Raw genomic sequence first — 19,568 nt, forward strand, 5'->3', positions numbered from 1 at the left:
TATATATATATTGTGTGAATATCGTAAGAGAACGATAAAAAAAAGGAAAAAGAAGAGCGTAGCCGAGAGAGAAAAAAAAGGAACCTAAATCCTACCAAACTTCTGGCTTCAATTTCTTGCAATCCGTAACTCCAACAAAAAATCTAATCCGATAAAAGTATTTGTATTGTCTTTCTCTACACGTTAGCACCATTTTTGATCGGTGGAAGTTGACGGTGACGTAACTCCTCTACTCTTTGAGTTTGGCCAACAAAAGATTTAGGAGGCACAGACGATTCTGGACGTTTTCTTCTTCAATAGCTCGGTCAGAAAGCTTCTCCAGAGCTTTGAATATTTTGATTCCGTACGAAGGTATGGTTTTGGTTTCTCGTAGTTAATATTTAATGTCACGTGAAAACTTAGGCTAAAAGACCTTAAGATAGGAATGAACTGAATGTATAATTGATGGATTGTGTATATGGTATAAAATGTAAGGTTTAGTTGTGTTAATAATTTGCTGTTGAAGTTGGTCGGTTTGGAAAAAGACTTAATATTGGTATTTGTTTGATTTTGAAATAATTTGTTACTAGAAATGATTTGAAGGACTGAGAGGTGTTTGCCATGGGCATGCATATATATATAAATATTGAATATTATATTTGAGCTTGGAGTTCGTCTCCATAGAATACTATATTATTGAGCTTGGAGTTTAACTCCATGAAATATTATTGAGCTTGGGGATGCGCGCACAGAGGGACTGTCCAATTGTTAACTACCAGGACTTGTCGGGTTGGCTGTATAACCGACAGATGAGACTCATCAGCCGTAGGACAGGCATACATCATATGCATTTGTTTGTTTGCTTGAGTGTGCATTGTTTTGGTTTGCTTAACTGTTTAATTCTGCTTATCCGCTACTTGTTCTACTTGCTGTAAATGCTTCTCTACCTGTGTTTTCCTTGTTTGAACTGTATGTGTATGTTTTCTTAGAAATTCCTCTTGACGAAGGTGTGAGGAGAGAGGGTTGTTCCACCAATGTCTCGGAGGATTGGAGGAGTTAGAAAGTGAAGTATTAAGTTAAAGTTAGATTCAGAACTAGAATACCTTAGATAGCTTACCTAACTTTTGGTTTAGTTTATTTTCCTTAAGAATGATTCTGAGTGTCGGAGTTATAGGAATGCCTCTGGCTCTCTCGGGGCCTTTTATATTAACTATGCGGGCACCTTTACCATACTGAGAACCTCCGGTTCTCATTCCATACTATATTGTTGTTTTTCAGATGCAGGTCGAAAGGTATCTCATTAGGCGTCTGGACACCTGAAGCGAAGTGGTTACTGGGTTATTTTGGTGTGTAGTGGTGTATATACACGTACTTAGCTTTCTCTCCGCATAACTTATTCTTTTTGATCCTCCTAGAGGTTTATGGAGAGGCAGGGTTTTGTTTATGTACATTTTGGGTTTTGGATATGTATATATATATATATGTAAATATTCTCTGGCCAACCTTGACTTCGCGGACTGAGTGAGGAGCTTGTTATTTTGTACCTTTGGCTTTCTATTCATACTTTTATTATCTTACGTTTGATAGTTATAGTTTGACTCACACGCAAGTTGTTCCGTTTCCGGAGTTTGGCGCTTTTCATTTTGCGATTTTGTTTTACCCATTTTTCAAGGCTCCTAGTCTATTATCTTCTTTCTACTACTATAAGTATGTATTTTTTTTGAAGTCGTAATACCTCGCCACCTCTGCTTTACGACTTAAGCGTAAGGCTCTGTGTGGTAGGGTGTTACAAAATTCGTCCTTGCACACGCTAGCTCCATCTGATCCGTGCATGATTCTGGATCTTCATTTCCATGCCCTTTCTCTCCGTGTGGTCAAGATACAGAGAGAATGCAGTTGAATAGCGCTTTCATTTAGCCTTGCTTCGTCCTCCTTCTTTTTACTCCTTTTATATTTTTTAAGTATGTTATACAAAGTGTTTTCTATAAATATGCGTAGGCTTTAATAATAAACATTATAGTTCCTGTGTGGTCTTTAGACATGTTTTATCATTTCATCTGATTTTTTATTTGATCTCCTTAATGCATCTATATGTTAGTACTGATCATATTTGGAGACAATTTTCATTAAGTAATATTGCACTTAAAATAGACATCCATTAATCCTGAATTGAGTTATAGTTTTAGTTCCAACTTGATAATTCACTATGTGGTCTGCAAATACTTAATAAGAACTGGATCTGTTCTTTTTTAAATTTTCTAAATGGAATCCTATGTGAATGAAAACACCTCATTTATGCTGATCCTGTTTTGAATGTTGGAAAACATAAAGTTTTTAGTCTTGTTCTATTTCAAGTTCTTTTGTCAATTTGCTCATTGTTGACGGATCCCAACTCTGATGATCCTCTTATTCCTGAAATTGTGCACATGTACAAGACTGGCAGAGCTAAGTATGAAGCTACTGCACGCAGCTGAACACTAAGTGCAAATTGTGCATATATAGCAAATTGTTGCGGCATGACCTCGTAAGATATTTCTATCTTATACTTATTTGCTTTTATATGTTTATGTTATTCTTTTGCACTTTGTTATGTAACAAAATACTTATTGTTTAGTTAAAAAAAATAAAAGCATTTTTATTTTAAAATATATCTTTTCAAAAGTAATTATTAATATTTCTTTTAGATTAATAAAAGAATTATGATTAGTTTGTATTTAGTTAGCTTTTTTTAATTTTGGTCTCATTCTTATATTTGACCCATTTTAAAACTATTACGGTTCAATGTGAATTATAAATTATATTCAAACTAAGGAGAATTCTATATGTATTCGAATTTCTCAAATTTAACTTTCAAATATTATAAATATAGAGCTTAATCGACACTTAAAGTATATTGTATATTTTTACTCTTTATTATACTAATTGATATATATTTATGTTATTCTTTTGCACTTTTTTATATATTTTATATTAAGCAACTGTGCATATATAGCAAGTTTCAGATTCCATTTTGATAAATGAAAATCGTTTTTAGCTGATGTTTAAGATGATAATCGTTTTTAGTTTAATAGTAATATCACTATGAACAATTAGGTTTTTCCAGGACTCATCCAAGAACTGGATGAGTTTACCAAGACATAGCCAAGAATTTAGAGACGGTGTCAATAGATTTTCGGACTATAGTTACTCCGTTGAAAATCCTCAAGGAGAGGAAATTTTATGTCCTTGTGCAAAATATTGCAACTTCCTTTGGGGTCAAAGAGAGTATATTTATAACGATTTAATATGCTTTGGATTTGTCAAGGGCTATACACGATGGGTTAATCATGGGAAAAGTGTAATTGGTATGGATGTCGATACTGGTGATACCAATGAGATTTATTCATGCGATGACATTGAAGGCTTGCTAGACGAAAGGTTTAGGAATGTGGCAGATGTTGAGGGAGAAAAAGAAGGTATAAACGACGATGCAAAGAAGTTCTATAAAAAGAAGGTATAACCTTCTTTGCATCTTTATTTATACCTTCTTTTTCTCCCTCAACATCTGCCACATTCTTAAACCTTTCGTCTAGCAAATCTTCAATGTCATCGCATGAATAAATCTCATCGGTATCACCAGTATCGACATCCATACCAATTACACTTTTCCCATGATTAACCCATCGTGTATAGCCCTTGACAAATCCAAAGCATATTAAATTGCTATAAATAGACTCTCCTTGACCCCAAAGGAAGTTGCAACATTTTGCATAAGGACATAGAATTTTCTCTCCTTGAGGATTTCCAACAGAGTAAGCATAGTCCAAGAATCTATTGACGCCGTCTCTAAACTCTTGGCTATATCTTGGTAAACTCATCCAATTCTTGGATGAGTCCTGGGAAAACCTAATTGTTCATAGTGATATTACTATTAAACTAAAAACGATTATCGTCTTAAACATCAGCTAAAAATGATTTTCATTTATCAAAATGGAATCTGAAACTTGCTATATATGCATAGTTGCTTAATATAAAATATATAAAAAAGTACAAAAGAATAACATAAACATGTATCAATTAGTATAATAAAGAGTAAAAATATACAGCATACTTTAAGTGTCGATTAAGTTCTTTATTTATAATATTTGAAAGTTAAATTTGAGAAATTCGAATACATATAGAATTCTCCTTAGTTTGAATATAATTTATAATCCACATTGAACCGTAATTATTTTAAAATGGGTCAAATATAAGAATGAGACCAAAATTAAAAAAAAAGCTAACAAAATACAAACTAATCCTAATTCTTTTATTATTCTAAAAGAAATATTAATAATTACTTTTGAAAAGATATATTTTAAAATAAAAATGCTTTTATATTTTAATTTTTTAATTAAACAATTAGTATTTTGTTACATAAAAAAGTGCAAAAGAATAACATAAACATATAAAAGCAAATAAGTATAAGATAGAAATATCTTACGAGGTCATGCCGCAACAATTTGCTATATATACACAATTTACACTTAGTGTTCAGCTGCGTGCAGTAGCTTCATACTTAGCCCTGTCAGTCTTGTACATGTGCGCAATTTCAGGGACAAGAGGATCATCAGGGTTGGGATCTATCAACAACGAGCAAATTGACAAAAGAACCTGAAATAGAATAAGGCTAAAAACTTTTATGTTTTCCAACATTTAAAACAGGATCAGCATAAATGAGGTGTTTTCATTCACATAGGATTCCATTTAGAAAATTTAAAAAAGAACAGATCCACTTCTTATTAAGTATCTACAGACCACATAGTGCATTATCAAGTTGGAACTAAAACTATAACTCAAGTCAAGATTAATGGATGTTTATTTTAAGTACAGTATTACTTAATGAAAATTGTCTTCAAGTATGATTAGTACTAACATATAGATGCATTAAGGAAATTAAATAAAAAATAAGATGAAATGACAAAATATGTCTAAAAACCACACACAGGAACTATAATGTTTATTATTAAAGCCTACGCATATTTATAGAAAACATTTTGTATAACATACTTAAAAAAGATAAAAAGAGTAAAAAGAAGGAGGATGAAGCAAGGCTAAATGAAAGCGCTATTCAACTGCATTCTCTCTGTATCTTGACCACATGGAGAGAAAGGGCATGGAAATGAAGATCCAGAATCATGCACGGATCAGATGGAGCTAGCGTGTACAAGGAATTTCATCACAAAACATATCCTGTTATTTCCTTTTTATTTTTTATTTTTTAACAAGCCAAAGAGAATCAAAGAAGGTGGTGTCATTGGGAATGGCAACCATAACTTCAATCCCAGACCCAGCAAGTGCACTCATGATTCTTTCATCTGCATCAAACAGTTTCACTTTCTCTATTCCATTGTCCTTCATCATTTTCACCGCTGTGTCTGCTCTCAATAGCTGTGTAGCTTGTGTTCCCCAATTCACTCCAACCCCTTCCACACACCAATTCATCATAATAATTATACTAATTACTTCAACAATTGCTTCTACCATAACCCATTTCTCAAACCATTTCCTCCCCATTATAATAATAAAACAACAGGTATTTGTAAATACAAGAAAAAATTAACTGTTTAATAATAAGAAGTTAAAATAGGATGCCAAGTATTGAAAACTTTCCTTATATATGTTTAGATATGTAGTAGAAGAGAAAGAAGGAAAAAGAAAATAAAAATAATCGTTTTACTAATGATACGCGAAACTTTAGCACACTTTACAACCCCACGATGAATTGAATGAGAATTAATAAGGAATTCGTCAAATATATGAGTTAAGAATTAAAAGGAAAGGAACTTCTCTTTTGGTAATTTTAATTAATTACTTATTATTTGTTTACTCTATTGGCCTATTTCTACTTAACAGCGACAAACATGGAATGTTCAAGAGACTAATAATAATAATAATAATAATAATAATAATAATATAAACCCAGAAATAAAGATACAATCTTCTCATTTTATTTTTTGTTAGTTGTAATAGAACCTTATTTTTTGCAGTGGACTGAAGAATGAATGGAGAAGTAAAAATAGAAATGAGACGATCTAATAAAAGGTGAAACTTATAACAACCAGCTATATATTAGTTTCGCATACAATACTTTTTCTGTTTCCCAATTGCTAATCTCAAAATATCAGCACTACAACATATACTTTATATATTTATTTCTACAAAGTACATAGAATGAAAATAAGCTAAAATTCAAAATCATAATAAAAGAACCAAAATAAAATGGTACTGCACAAAGCTATATTTGTAAAAACAAGTTTAAGTTCAACTAGAAGATTTAAAATACACATGCAGTTTCATTAAACACACACAGTAATAGTAGAGTTGCCTCAACATTAATGCATACAACAACAAGTTTCATATAACCAAAAATTATGATTCAAAACACAAAAATAGAAAAGAAAAACAGAGGTAAAATCATGAGTACCTGCAGAACAATGATCAGCGATAATGAACTCTAGCAGAAGAACGCTGAAAAAATGGAAGAGATTATAGATGAACGGCAAGCCAAACTTAAAGACTTTATAGATCTGGTTACAAAATACACAAATATACACAAATATGAACGGCAAGCTCGAAACAGCAACATTATTACCAAAAACCCTATAATAGCAATGTCAACATTATTAAAATTAGGATTCAAAATGAAAAAGAAAAAAGAATAGGCAGAATCATAGGTACCCGGTGATGAACATGCGAGCAGAAATGACGGAAGCTCGAACTGCTAGCGGAGACGATCAAAGGTTAAACGCGAACAAAGTGGATTGAATCTCGAATGCGAGCAGAGAAGATTGAATCTCGAACTGCAAACAGAGAGAATCAAAACTCAAATGCGTGTCAAGACCTCCATTGCCATCCTCGAAGAGAAGAAGACGAAGATGAAGATGATTTAGCAGCACGTAAATGTCTGAGGAAGATGAAGATGAGGATGAATTAGCAAAAAAGAACACACGTCAATGTCTCCTCTATTACCATCATCAAAGAGAGGAAGATGAAGATGATTTTGTGCTTGTAATTTAAAAAATTAGGATTGAAATTATGTTTCAGACTTTCTTTCAATAAAAGAGAAGATGATGAATTGAAGGCCCGTGGAGGAAAAAGGTTTTGTTTTTCTTTTTTTTTTTAGTTAAAGTTGAAAAAAAATTTGTTAAAATATTTGGAGAGAATATTATAATTTTAAGAAAAAATATTAATTTATTTTAGATAACATTTATAAGTTGATGTTTATTAAAAATTTTAAAGCAACTTTTATAAAATGTAATATATGAATACAATAAATGTTGTCTATTTAATTTATTAAAGCAACATTTTTTTGTTTTTTAATTAACTAAAAAAGAACATTTATAACATGTTGATTTAAAAGAGTTGCAATAGTCTTATTTTTTTTTGCAACAAATATTAAGAGTTACTTTTTATTATTTTAGACAACACTTTTTAAGTAGTGTTTAGAATATATGTTGCCATAGATCAAAATTGTTGTAATGACAACACGGAACAGAGAAGTTAAATGAACTAGATACGACACAAAATAGATCACAATTGAGGTCAGATATTGGAACATGCTAAATAAATCATATTGATTTAAAAAAAGAAGACATGATGATGATGATGATGATGATGATGATGATGATGATGATGATGATGATGATGATGATGATGATGATGATGATGATGATGATGATGATGATGATGATGATGATGATGATGATGATGATGATGAATGAATGAAAGAGAAAAAAAAATATTTTTTTTGTTTTTTTTTCTGAGAAAAGGAGAAATAAATCTTTGACCATTTAATCAGTAGATATTTAAGCCTCTGAAAATTTAAAAATACATTTAAATTATTGACCTTCTCAAAATCTGGACACATCAATTCATCTATTCACTTGGATCGGTCACAATGAAAAAATCAAACTTAGCTCCCGTTGCACTAATCTCGCCGATACGGATGCACAAGCGGAAGAGTTTTAAAATGGGGCAAATTAGACACAGAAATGGATGTGTCCAAATTTTAAAAAGATCAAAGACTTAAATATATTTTTAAATTTTTAAAAAGTTAAATGTTCACATACCAAAAAATTAAGGATCAATTTATCCTTTTCTTTTTTTTAGCATTTGTTCTTTCAATTTCATTGTATTTTTATTTTTTCCGGTTTCCATTATTAATTTAAATTTCTACGTGCATAAAATTAATAACATACTATTATTCATTGTTTTTATTTGGATTTGATTTTGAATTACACTTTCTTTCATGTTTTTGTATTTTTTTCCACCTATAACCCTTATAAATTCAATTATAAAAATGCTTTGTTTTTGTTTAATTTATATATGATATAGGTAATTTCGTCTACTCCCGTTCTATCAGTTTATGCATTTTTTTATTTAGTTGTTTCAAATAAGTTTCAAACTCAAATTGTCACTTGAAATTGAATATAATTGTTAGAGTATAATTAGGATCAATTAGATCAATTAGTATTATTCAACATATCTGAATATTTATTATAGGATATTACGTCCTTATTATTTCGATTCTCTTATCACCTATAAATACTCTTCTATATTATATCATTCTACATAAATTGAATACTCACAAACATTTTTCTTATTGCTCCCTTTCCCCTTTCTAACATGGTATCAGAACCATAGTATCCTCCTTGAGGAGGATAAGTTGATTTTCTTCTGATGAAATCACCATGCTTTTCATACTTTTCTTTCATGCCATTATTTCCCTTCTCTTTTACCAATGCTTTGATGCTTTTCTAACCTCACCGATTAGCTCATCCACTACTTACTTATTCTCATTGAGAAACCATATATTTTTCGTCACCTTCCAATAGTTTGTCATCTCTTTGCACTGTCACTTTTCAATAGTTTTTCAGCAGTTCGCCATCTTTTCAGCAGTTGGCCACTCTTCCGGCAATTCCGTCTGCGTTCTCTTCCGGCAGTTTCATCTGCGTTCCCTTCCGACAGTTTCATCTGCGTTTTCTTGTGGCAGTTCCGTCTGTGCTTTCTTGTGACAGTTCCGTTTGTGCTTTTTTCCGTAAGTTCCGTCTGCGCTTCCTTCCGACAGTTCTGTCTGCGCTTTCTTCAGGTAATTTCGTCTACTCCCGTTCTATCAGTTTATGCATTTTTTTATTTAGTTGTTTCAAATAAGTTTCAAACTCAAATTGTCACTTGAGTTTGAGGAGGGATGTTAGAGTATAATTAGGATCAATTAGATCAATTAGCATTATTTAACATATCTGAATATTTATTATAAGATATTACGCCTTTATTATTTCAATTCTCTTAGCACTTATAAATTTCCTTTTATATTGTATCATTATACACAACTTGAATACACACAAACTTTTTTTCTACTGCTCTCTCTTACCCTTTCTAATAATAATAAATACAATTTAATTTAGTAGAAGTTTATTGTTTTATAGTCTTTTATATATATATATATATAATCTTTTTGTCACTTTGGATATTTTAATTTTTTTTCTCTTTACGTGTAATTTTGTTTTACATTAATTTTGTTTATTTAATGATAAAATATACTCATATTAATTCTATCATATAATAGTTTGTTTCTCTCCTATGTATTTTGATTTGTATAATTACTTGAATTGTTCTTTATTTTTTTATGACTTGATAATTTAAATAAAAAAACAAAAAAAAACGATGGCCAAAAGCAGAGGCTAGAAGTCTAAAACAGCAACATCATCATTTCCAGCATTATTATTATTAATACAAATTTTATTATTTCTTTTCTAACATTCTTCGATATGAGCTTCATTTTTTTCTTTATTATTATTAATTCTTTTGTTATTTTTTCTTTAATTATAAATCTCTTTATAATAATTCTTTGATAAAATATTTTTTGGTCTAATAGATTTTTTTTCTATTTTTTTGTCAAAAATGATTTATATTAGAAAAAAAGAAGATACAAATTAAATTTAAAATTTAAATTTAAAAAAGATGTGCAAAGGATAACTATTGAATTTATTTGGTAGATTTAAAATCTTTCTATTATCGTTATTAAAAATTTCAAATACTATTATAAAATTCTAGATATTTTTTATCTTATTGTTTTTAAATTATATATTATACCGTATATTTGAAGAATTTCATCTTTTTTTAAATAAGTGTGATATTATATACTTTTTGGATACAAAGAGATAATGAAGTTGAAGTGAGTAACAAAATTGATTATATAATAAGATACAAATTTTTAGAATTTCTAGCACAATTGACAAATTTTTAGTTTTAAAATAAATTTTTACTCTATTTTTTATCTTTTATTTGATTTTTTTATATTTTTTAATTTTTAATTAATTATGATCGTAATAATTCATCACAAATTCGTATTTTGTAGAAAAAATTTATCAATCATAAAATATAGAAGACTTAACTAAAAAAATTAAAAAATGTTGATTAATCACAAAATAAGAAAGTTTGAATTGTGCTTTAATTATGCTATAAAATACAAATTGGGGATATTTAAAATTAGTTTTTTACCACTAATGTGTTAACTTAAACTATAATAAAGTAAAAAATAAAAATTATATATAATAATTTAATTTAATTATTTATGCTACTAAACTTATTTTTTATTATATCTCATTTATTTTTATTCATTGGTGATCTTTAATTGTCAATTTTAAATAACATTTTGAATGGATTGAATTGATTTTTTTAAAATTAGTAATATAATTATTGTGACATTTGCTTTACTCAGTAATATTTTTTTAATTTATTTAATATAATTAATCATTTCTTTCTTATTTTATGCTAATTTAACTAATTAAAGTTAATAAATTTTAATCATTTTAATTTTTACATTTATATTAAATTTATTTGATTATTTAAATAAAATTAATTATATTAAAATATTAGATAAAAATTATGATAGACTAATTATATTGTTATTAATTAATTATATTAAAAGATTAAGATTATGATCAATTATCATTATTTTATTACTTTTTATTTTGATATTAATTCAGATATTTAGTTTCATTTTATTATTATTTTATTCTCTTATTTTATGTGTTTATTCTCAAAAATCTTACTAAATTAAACAATGTATTATATATCTTCTTTTTATTCCTCTTTTATATATATATACATAAAATTTATTAAATTATTTCTCTTCTATCTAATAATTTTGTTTCTCTTCTATTTATATTTTTTCTTCAATATTTTATTGGTTCTTATTTTTCTAAATTTTACTTTAATTTATGTATTTGTTCTTATTACATCTAACATTTTTTATTTTTGTGTAATATACATTCTTATATATATTATAGAAATATGATTTGATTCCATTAACTTTTCAATTTTTTTTTGAAAAATCTAAAACAAAAATATCTTTATAGATATTTTACTTTTTAACTAAAAAATGTAATATTTTTTGTCATATTTATTGAAATCCTAAGTTAAATATGAATATTAATTTTTGAAATAGAATAAATATGCTTTAATTTTTTTCATCTAAAAATAATATTCTATTAATATTAGAATTATTTAGATAGATAAGTAATAATGAATATAGAATTATTTAAGATGGATAGAACTAAGTACATCTTTTTATTGAAAATATAAATTTAAAAATATTATATCCAATTCTCAATTGTCAACCTCTCATTGTACCGTTGTATGTTCAAAAGAATTTTGAAGAAATGAAATAATTTTAGGTATATATAATTTTTGTAAAATTTTAATTAATTCAAGATATTTATTGTCGTTGATTAAAAAAAAGTAAAGGTTTAATTACTCTATTGGTCCCTATAGTTTCACGAAATTTTTAATTAGGTCCCTATACTTTTTTTCTTTTAATTGAGTCCTTGCACCAATTTTTTTTAATTGAGTTCCTACACTTTTGTTTTCTTTTTTTTGAGTTCCTGCACCATTTATTTTTTTTAGTTGGGTCCCTATACAATTAAGCCAATTACTATCAAGAGGGACCTAATTGAAAAAAAATTGGTACAGGGACCCAATTAAAAGAAAAAAAATTATAGGAACCTAATTGAAAATTTGGCGAAACTATAAGAACCAACAAAATAATTAAACCAAAGTAAATTGAAATGACAATTTAATATTTTTATACTCTTAAAATATTATTTATTTATTTTTCTAGTATTTTTTATCATCCAATGATCATATTAATATAATTTAATTCAATAAAATTATTTATCATCGTTTGATTGAATAAAAACTCTATTTTATCTGAAAATGTTAGGATTTCTCAACCTCAAGATCATCCATGTTAAATCATTAAAAAATATAACTGAGAGCGTGGAAGCGTCCCTTCATTCGAGAGCATGATTGAGATCAGAGAGCTTAGCTCTTGTAGTTCTTTGATCTTTGTCAACCAAAACCTTATATATCCCTAATAGGGCTGAATCACAACTCTACTATAGAAAAAGAGTTATGGAGACGAGTTTGATGTGTTGGAGACCAAAATACTGAAGTTATTATTTATATTTAAATGTGACGCTCATTAAATACTAAAACTGAAATAAAATAATATCTATGATTTTAATCTCATTTATCAAAATCAAAAGTAATAATGACTTATTTAATTCAACATTTATGACAATAAATGAAATCACCGTTATATAAGTCATTTAACGTGAAATTACTTAATTTGCGATTATAAATAATATATGTATTGCCTAAAAATATATTAAGAAATAATAATTTCCTAACAATCTTCCACTTGGGCTATACATATATATTTCCTGAGATAATCACATCTTATAAATTTTATACGCACATCTGAATGTTATTTCCCTGATTACTTTAATAATCTAGTCTGTCTCATATATTAGTTATGAAATTATCGCAACTTTTGTCACATTAGTGTCATAACGAAACCATGATGACCGCCATACTAAAATACTCAACCACATAGATCAAATTTGGATGAGAAAATTTAGAAATTACATGCAAAAATGATCTCATGCATGCCTATTTCAAACTGGTCCAACTTGAATAAAAAATTTATTTTATTCGGTGACAGACTCAGATGAAACTACAACGGCAATGCACGAGCTCATAGCGACGACGACTAAGTGATGAGTCTATGGAAGAAGAAGAGAAGAACTTAACAGACTCACAATGAGAGAGAGGGGGAATTTACCTAGAAAAAAGGGACTCGGCAGGAGAAAGGTGGCGATGGGCTTAACAACGATAGTAACAGGATAAGCAGCGATAGCGACAAGAGCTGTGAAGGAAGATGGGAGCTGTGAAGCGGTAGGCGGTGATGGGTTCAACAACAACGATGACGGGTGCTATGAGATTTTTTGTGAAGAAGTCGAGAAGAAGAAGACTTTGGATGATGATGACTGAGTTTCTCTTGCATGGCTATAGAGTATGAACTGAAGCTGTGAATAACTGAATCTGTGATATGAGACAAATCCTAATTCCTAAAAAGTGTTTATATGTATATATTCGAGGAGGGTACACCCTAAACCCAATCATTCCCTGTCCTAAACAAAATATGCTCCGACTCGCGTCAAGTTATTAACTTCCCCAATCGGGTATTGACGGGTCAGGTACCTACGTATTCAGGTACTCCTGCCAAGTCTAACCACGTATTGATGCTCTATTTATTAAGGGCTTACCGCTAACCAATGGATTGCTACACACACAAAACGAGATTCTAACTCCCAATAGTTGTTTAAGCAGACGAGTGAAATAATCACTCAACAAACTCAAATTGATTAAGATAAATACTAATTATTTTTAATATTTTAATATTAAAAATTCTGAGAGATTGATTTTAATTATAACTAACTTTGTAAAATATTTATAATAATAATAATTACTATATATTTTATTTAATTTTTTAATAAATTTTTTTATATAATTTCGAGTACGAAAACATATACTAATATACTTAAAAAGAAATTATGGATGTTATATATATTTATATCAAGTGATGGACAATCTCTTAATTATATAAGTTAAAAAAATTGTTAAAATCTTTCATTGAGGAAATGAATGAATAGTTCTCCCCATAAAAAAATGGCAAGTACAAAGATGCCATTAAAATTCAATTTTTTTCTAAACAAAAAAACACTCAATACATATAATTATTACTAATTAAATCTCTCACTCAAACAATCAAACTATTTTCCTAAAATAACACTAAATATATGACTAATATTATCATTAAGGGTAGTGCTAGGTAGTCAAAGAATAATTACAATATAAAAATATTACGAAAATATTTCTATTCTCTTGATAAACAAGGGATATACACTTTCTTATCACCCACTCTCTTTATCATTCACATTTATTCTGCGTGGTTAGAGTCATTAATGTTCTTTCTAAAATTAGTTTCAGTTTCTCTCATATCAAATCCCTAACATCCCTCAATCACATCATTACTCATTAAAATACAATTTCTCTGCAGAAATTATGGAGGTTAAATTAAAAAATTTTAACTGTAATACCCGGTCTAACCAAAATTAATTAAATAATAAGTTAAATAGGAGCGAATATGGTTGGAAGATTTGGCAATTGGAATTTGATGATTTAAATATGATATTTGGATTTAGTGAATTTTTTCGAGTCGGAAAACATAGTTTTCTGCGTAAAAGCGCGCAGTGAAATTTTGATCGGCAGTACCGGCTGAGACCTGTCTGGTACTGCAGCTGAGAAAATTGATTATGAGTAAATAAGATTACGAAATGAGGAATTATAATTAGGGGAGGTAGAAATATTTGAAGTGCGATTTAGAGCGCTAATCTTAAAGGTTTTGGTCCAAAATTGGGTCAACGGACAAAAATAAGTGAACCGGGCCTAAGTGGGCCCAAGACCCAACATATATAAATATTAGTTATGAGCATTTCAGCTCATTTTACCCTAAAAGAAAGGGTTGGGGCGCTGAAATTGAGAAGAGGGAAGAGAAGAGAGAAAACCTAACTCTCTTTGATCTTCAAACCACCATAACTTGAGCTACGGAGCTCCGATTGACGAGCCGTTTGTGGCCACGCGTCACTCTTTTCATCCTTTACAATTCTATATAAGTTTTGTGGTGAGTATTCCATTCATCTCTGCCCAGTTTTCGATATTTCCCACTATTACACGTTTTTGGGTAGTTAGTGTTGAAATCTTGTGATTTTGGGTGTTTAGGGATACTCCAACATAGATTCCAAGTGGGTTCTATCCCTACTTCATATGGGCTGAGGTAAGAAGTGCTCAAACCTTTGTGATTTGTCATTTTTATGAGCCCTAGGTTGATGTATGTATGTGATATTGGTTATGTTAGTGTATTTGATGATCTTGGTGCACAATTGGGAGATTAGTGTTGCTTGAGGAGCTTTGGTGAGGCTTGGGGCTAAGGTTGGTGAAGACTTCTAAAGAAGAGGCTCAATTGGTTTGGCTACAAGAGGTACGGTTTAAGTTTCATTTAAGTACCGTGTGGTGTGATGAGAATTCCTAGGCTAGATGCCCCTAGGATTAAGTTTGGATTGTGTAAATGGTTGGTGCTAATATGCATAGTTGGTATGTAATGTGAATTAATGATTGGGTTGAGAATTGTGTGGCCTTGTATGCTTGGTGTATTGAGAATTTGATGCATTGGGTAATGAGTATTGATTTGTGGTTTATGTATTTAAATTATGAAATTGGGCCGGAGGCCGTGAATTTTGGGCCGGAGGCCGGAAAGAGGTAAGTAAGGTAAGTTGATGTGTGCATTGTATGATGACACAAGTGATTGGATGAATTTCAGATAATGAATATGTGAATGATTGGGTTGGTTATTGAATAATAAGGTTTGAGGAGTTGAAGTGTGGAATTTGGTAATTTTGGGTGAAATTATGTAGATGAGGTATGTTTGATTTTGGTTGAGATATATTATGTGGTCATATATGTGAGTATGATTATTGATGCCTTGATGGTATGATAATGCATGAGAGATATGTATGTTGTGGTATATGCTTGAGGAATGATTAAGGTTGATTTGGGGGTGAAACCACGTGATAGTGAGTATGATATTGATTATATATAATGATGGTTGATTGGAAATAGTATTGTTGGAAATTGGGATGAGGAAGGATGTATGAAATGTTGATGTGTTTGTAATTTAGCCATTTGTTTGAAATGGGTAAAAATGGTTATATGGCGGTTTTGTGAATCGTGGTGAAGTGTTAATGTATGAGTTGAGGAGGCTTGATGTTGATTTTGGTATATTTTGATTGATTTCAAAAAGGGTTGAAACTAGCATGTTTTGGTTGATTTTAAAAAGGGTTGAAAATGGCTTGTTTTGAAAAGGGCACCTTGTGGTTTTGTATGAAAACATGGTTTTTGGGCATATTTTGATGGGACATAACTTGGACTCTGGATCCCCGTTTTGTACCAAACTTATTTAGAAGTGAAATTGGATCCGGGATGTCCATGCCGTTCGAAGAACGGGCGAAAAACGATTTAAAATGAGAAAATTATGTCCGTCAGAAGATTGGGGGTTGAATCTGTGAATTCTGCAGCTTTTAACTTAGAAAATTTTTAGCAGAATGACCCTCCACGCGTAGGCGCACTTGGCGCGTACGTGTCGTTCTTCAAGAAGGTACCATCCACGCATGCGTGTGGTGTGCGTGTGCGCGTCGATGCGCTGCACCCAATGCCCAGCCATTTTCCCGAGAGTTGTGCCAGAGTTGTGCCAGTTTTGTACTTGGGGTGCAAATGCACCCACGCATACGCGTGGCTGACGCGTACGCATCGTCTGGCTGTGTTTCAATCCGCGTGTCCGCATATATGACGCATACGCGTCGATGAGCTTTGTGGCCATCCACGCATGCGCATGGAGTACGCGTACGCGTGGCCTTGTTTTCATGCCAAAGTTAATTTTTGAGTTTTAAAAGCCAAATCTCATACTTCTAAGCCTCCGATCTCACCCCTTATGTATTAAATCATTATGATATACCTAGCAATGAGAAATGAGCTAGGGGATGTAGTAACTTGCGAGTGAAGCAAGGAGAAAAGTTATGATCAATGATGATCAACGATGATTATATGAGATATGGAGGATGACGGTGGAAGTACCGTGTATGCCATGAGCCGAAGGGCTATATTTATTGATAAATGGCTGGTTCTTGATTGAACCATGAGCCGGATGGCTGAGTTATTGCCGGGTTACGGCAAAGCCATTATTGATTATGGCTAAGTATAAATGCATATATGATTAATGAATGAATGTGTTAAATGGATAATAATGGAAAATGTTAAAATGTGATGTGTAACCCCGGGTAGTAGGCAGTGGCGTTGTCCACTTGCTCCGGGTATGAGACGGAAAAGGATGTTTATGATAAATGAGTTAATTATGGAGTTTTGAATGAATGTAGCTCTGATACCTGGGTAGTAGTAAGGGTTGTGGTTCGTCCCACTTGCTCTAGGTTAATGTTTGAGATTTGATAATAATGATGATTGCTTTTAAACTGAACGAATGTATGTTTTGAGATCCTGGGCAGTAGCAAGGGTTGTGGTTCGTCCCACTTGCTCCAGGTCAGAGATTGTGACGCCTGGGTAGTAACGGTAGTAGTGGTAAATTCACTTGCTCCAGGTTGAGCTTTTAAACACCCGCCTGGGTAGTAGCCGCAGTAGTGGTTGTTCCACTGGCTCTGAGTTGAGCGGGTAGTAGCAAGGGGGTTGTAGCTCAAACCTACTTGCTCCGCAAGGGGTGTTTCTATCCAATGGTTAGCTACCAGGACATGTCGGGTTGGCTATATAACCGACAGATGATATCATCAGCCATAGGACAGGCATACATCATTTGCATATGTTTGAATTGTTTGGGTTTATCTATTTGTTTTGGATTTCTACATCATATATGCTATGTTACCTGATTATGTGCTACTTGTTCTACTTGTATCTTATTTGTGTATTACTTGACTGTATTGCTTGTGTTTGTACAACTGAGAGATCCCTCATGTTGGTGTCGGTGGATGTTGAGGGCTGTTCTTGATGAGATGAATTGATGATGCGATTGCATGATGATGATGATTTTTGAACGAGATAATTTGAGCCCCCTGGGTAGACGCAGTGATGTGATTTCCCTAGCTCCAGGTGAGGGTATGATGTATTGATATAGAGTTGCTGAGGCAGAACAACTGGTGATGGTTTTGCTTATGATTCTGAGTCTGATTCGTGGAAGAGTCAACGAGTTGGGAAACATGTGTAACATGAACTAGATTTAGTATCCCCTTACGACAGTTGCCTATTCATGGATTAGTGAGAATCTAGGCTGGATATTTGGTGAAGAAGTTTAGGATGCTTAATGAGTTTTTATTGCAGTGCATTGTATTTATTTGGCACTTTTATCGTACTGGAAACCCGTGGGCCCGGGGTTCTCATTCCGTATATATCTCTTGTTTTTTAGATACAGGTCCAGGTGCTCAGAAGTGAGCTGTGGTTCGTTTGAGAGACGGCGAAGATCTTTATTTTCTGTACTTTGTGTTTTGCTTAGAATCTCTCCACCTTTGTTTTGAAAAGATTATATTATGTATTGAACTCTTTTGAACTTGCCTATAGAGGCTCTTATGTTTCCTTTGGGAAAGATTATGATATACTGTTGCCAACTACTTTCTGTACCCTAGCCGGCCTAAACTTCGCGGGTCGCGACTAGTGGCTGTTTACTTATGTTATATATATCTATCTGTTATCTATCTCTTAATCTCCTTTATGCCTTGTCCGTATATCGCTTTCGCCTTCACGGTTTATCTTTTTGCTGTCGAAACGTGAGTGATACGTCTTCGCGATTCTATTTCTACTCTTTTCAGGCTTCTCGATTAATACTCCTTTCGAAATTTACCTATATTTATATATTAAAAATCCACCTGAGAGTCGTACCACCATAATATCATTGACTTATGACTCGAGCATAAGGATTTGAATATTAGGGTGTTACATTGACTTATTAGTACACATGAGATAATTTGAAGAATACAATAAGACGCATAGTTTAAAATTTGGTAATATTAATTATAAAAATTTATTAATTATAGATATCATAAGTATGAAATTATGAATATTATGTGCACAAAATTATGGATGTTATTAATATAAAATTATGGATGTTATGAGTAAATTTATCAATTAAATAAATTAATTTAAGAATTTGACATTTTTTAAATTTAATTATGATAAAATTTAAACATTTGTAGTAACTTGATAGTTACTTATGCAATAACTAAAAAATGATATGTGTATGGATGTAATGTCTAATAAACATGAATTTAATTTTTAGATGTTAGTTGTATGTAACTATAGATATTATGTATATGAACTTATGAATGTTATGTGTATGAACTTAGTTAGTACAGTATAATTATAAATGCATATAAAAACACAAAAAAATTATATCAGTTTATTACCATACCTCATCAAAGCTAATGTGGTTATATTTTCGAAAATTGGTTGACTGACAACAATTTCATTGAGTGAGTCTGTCTGTTGTTCAAATTATTCTTTAGTTCCTTCTGACATAAGCACCGTGTTAAGGTCGATTTCAAATGTCATATTATTTGCAATGATAAAAACGATTTTTTGTAAATTTTCTTGGCTTATCCCAATTATGCTTG

This window comes from Arachis duranensis, chromosome 5 (genome assembly GCF_000817695.3).
Source record: "Arachis duranensis cultivar V14167 chromosome 5, aradu.V14167.gnm2.J7QH, whole genome shotgun sequence".
Taxonomy (NCBI): Eukaryota; Viridiplantae; Streptophyta; class Magnoliopsida; order Fabales; family Fabaceae; genus Arachis; species Arachis duranensis.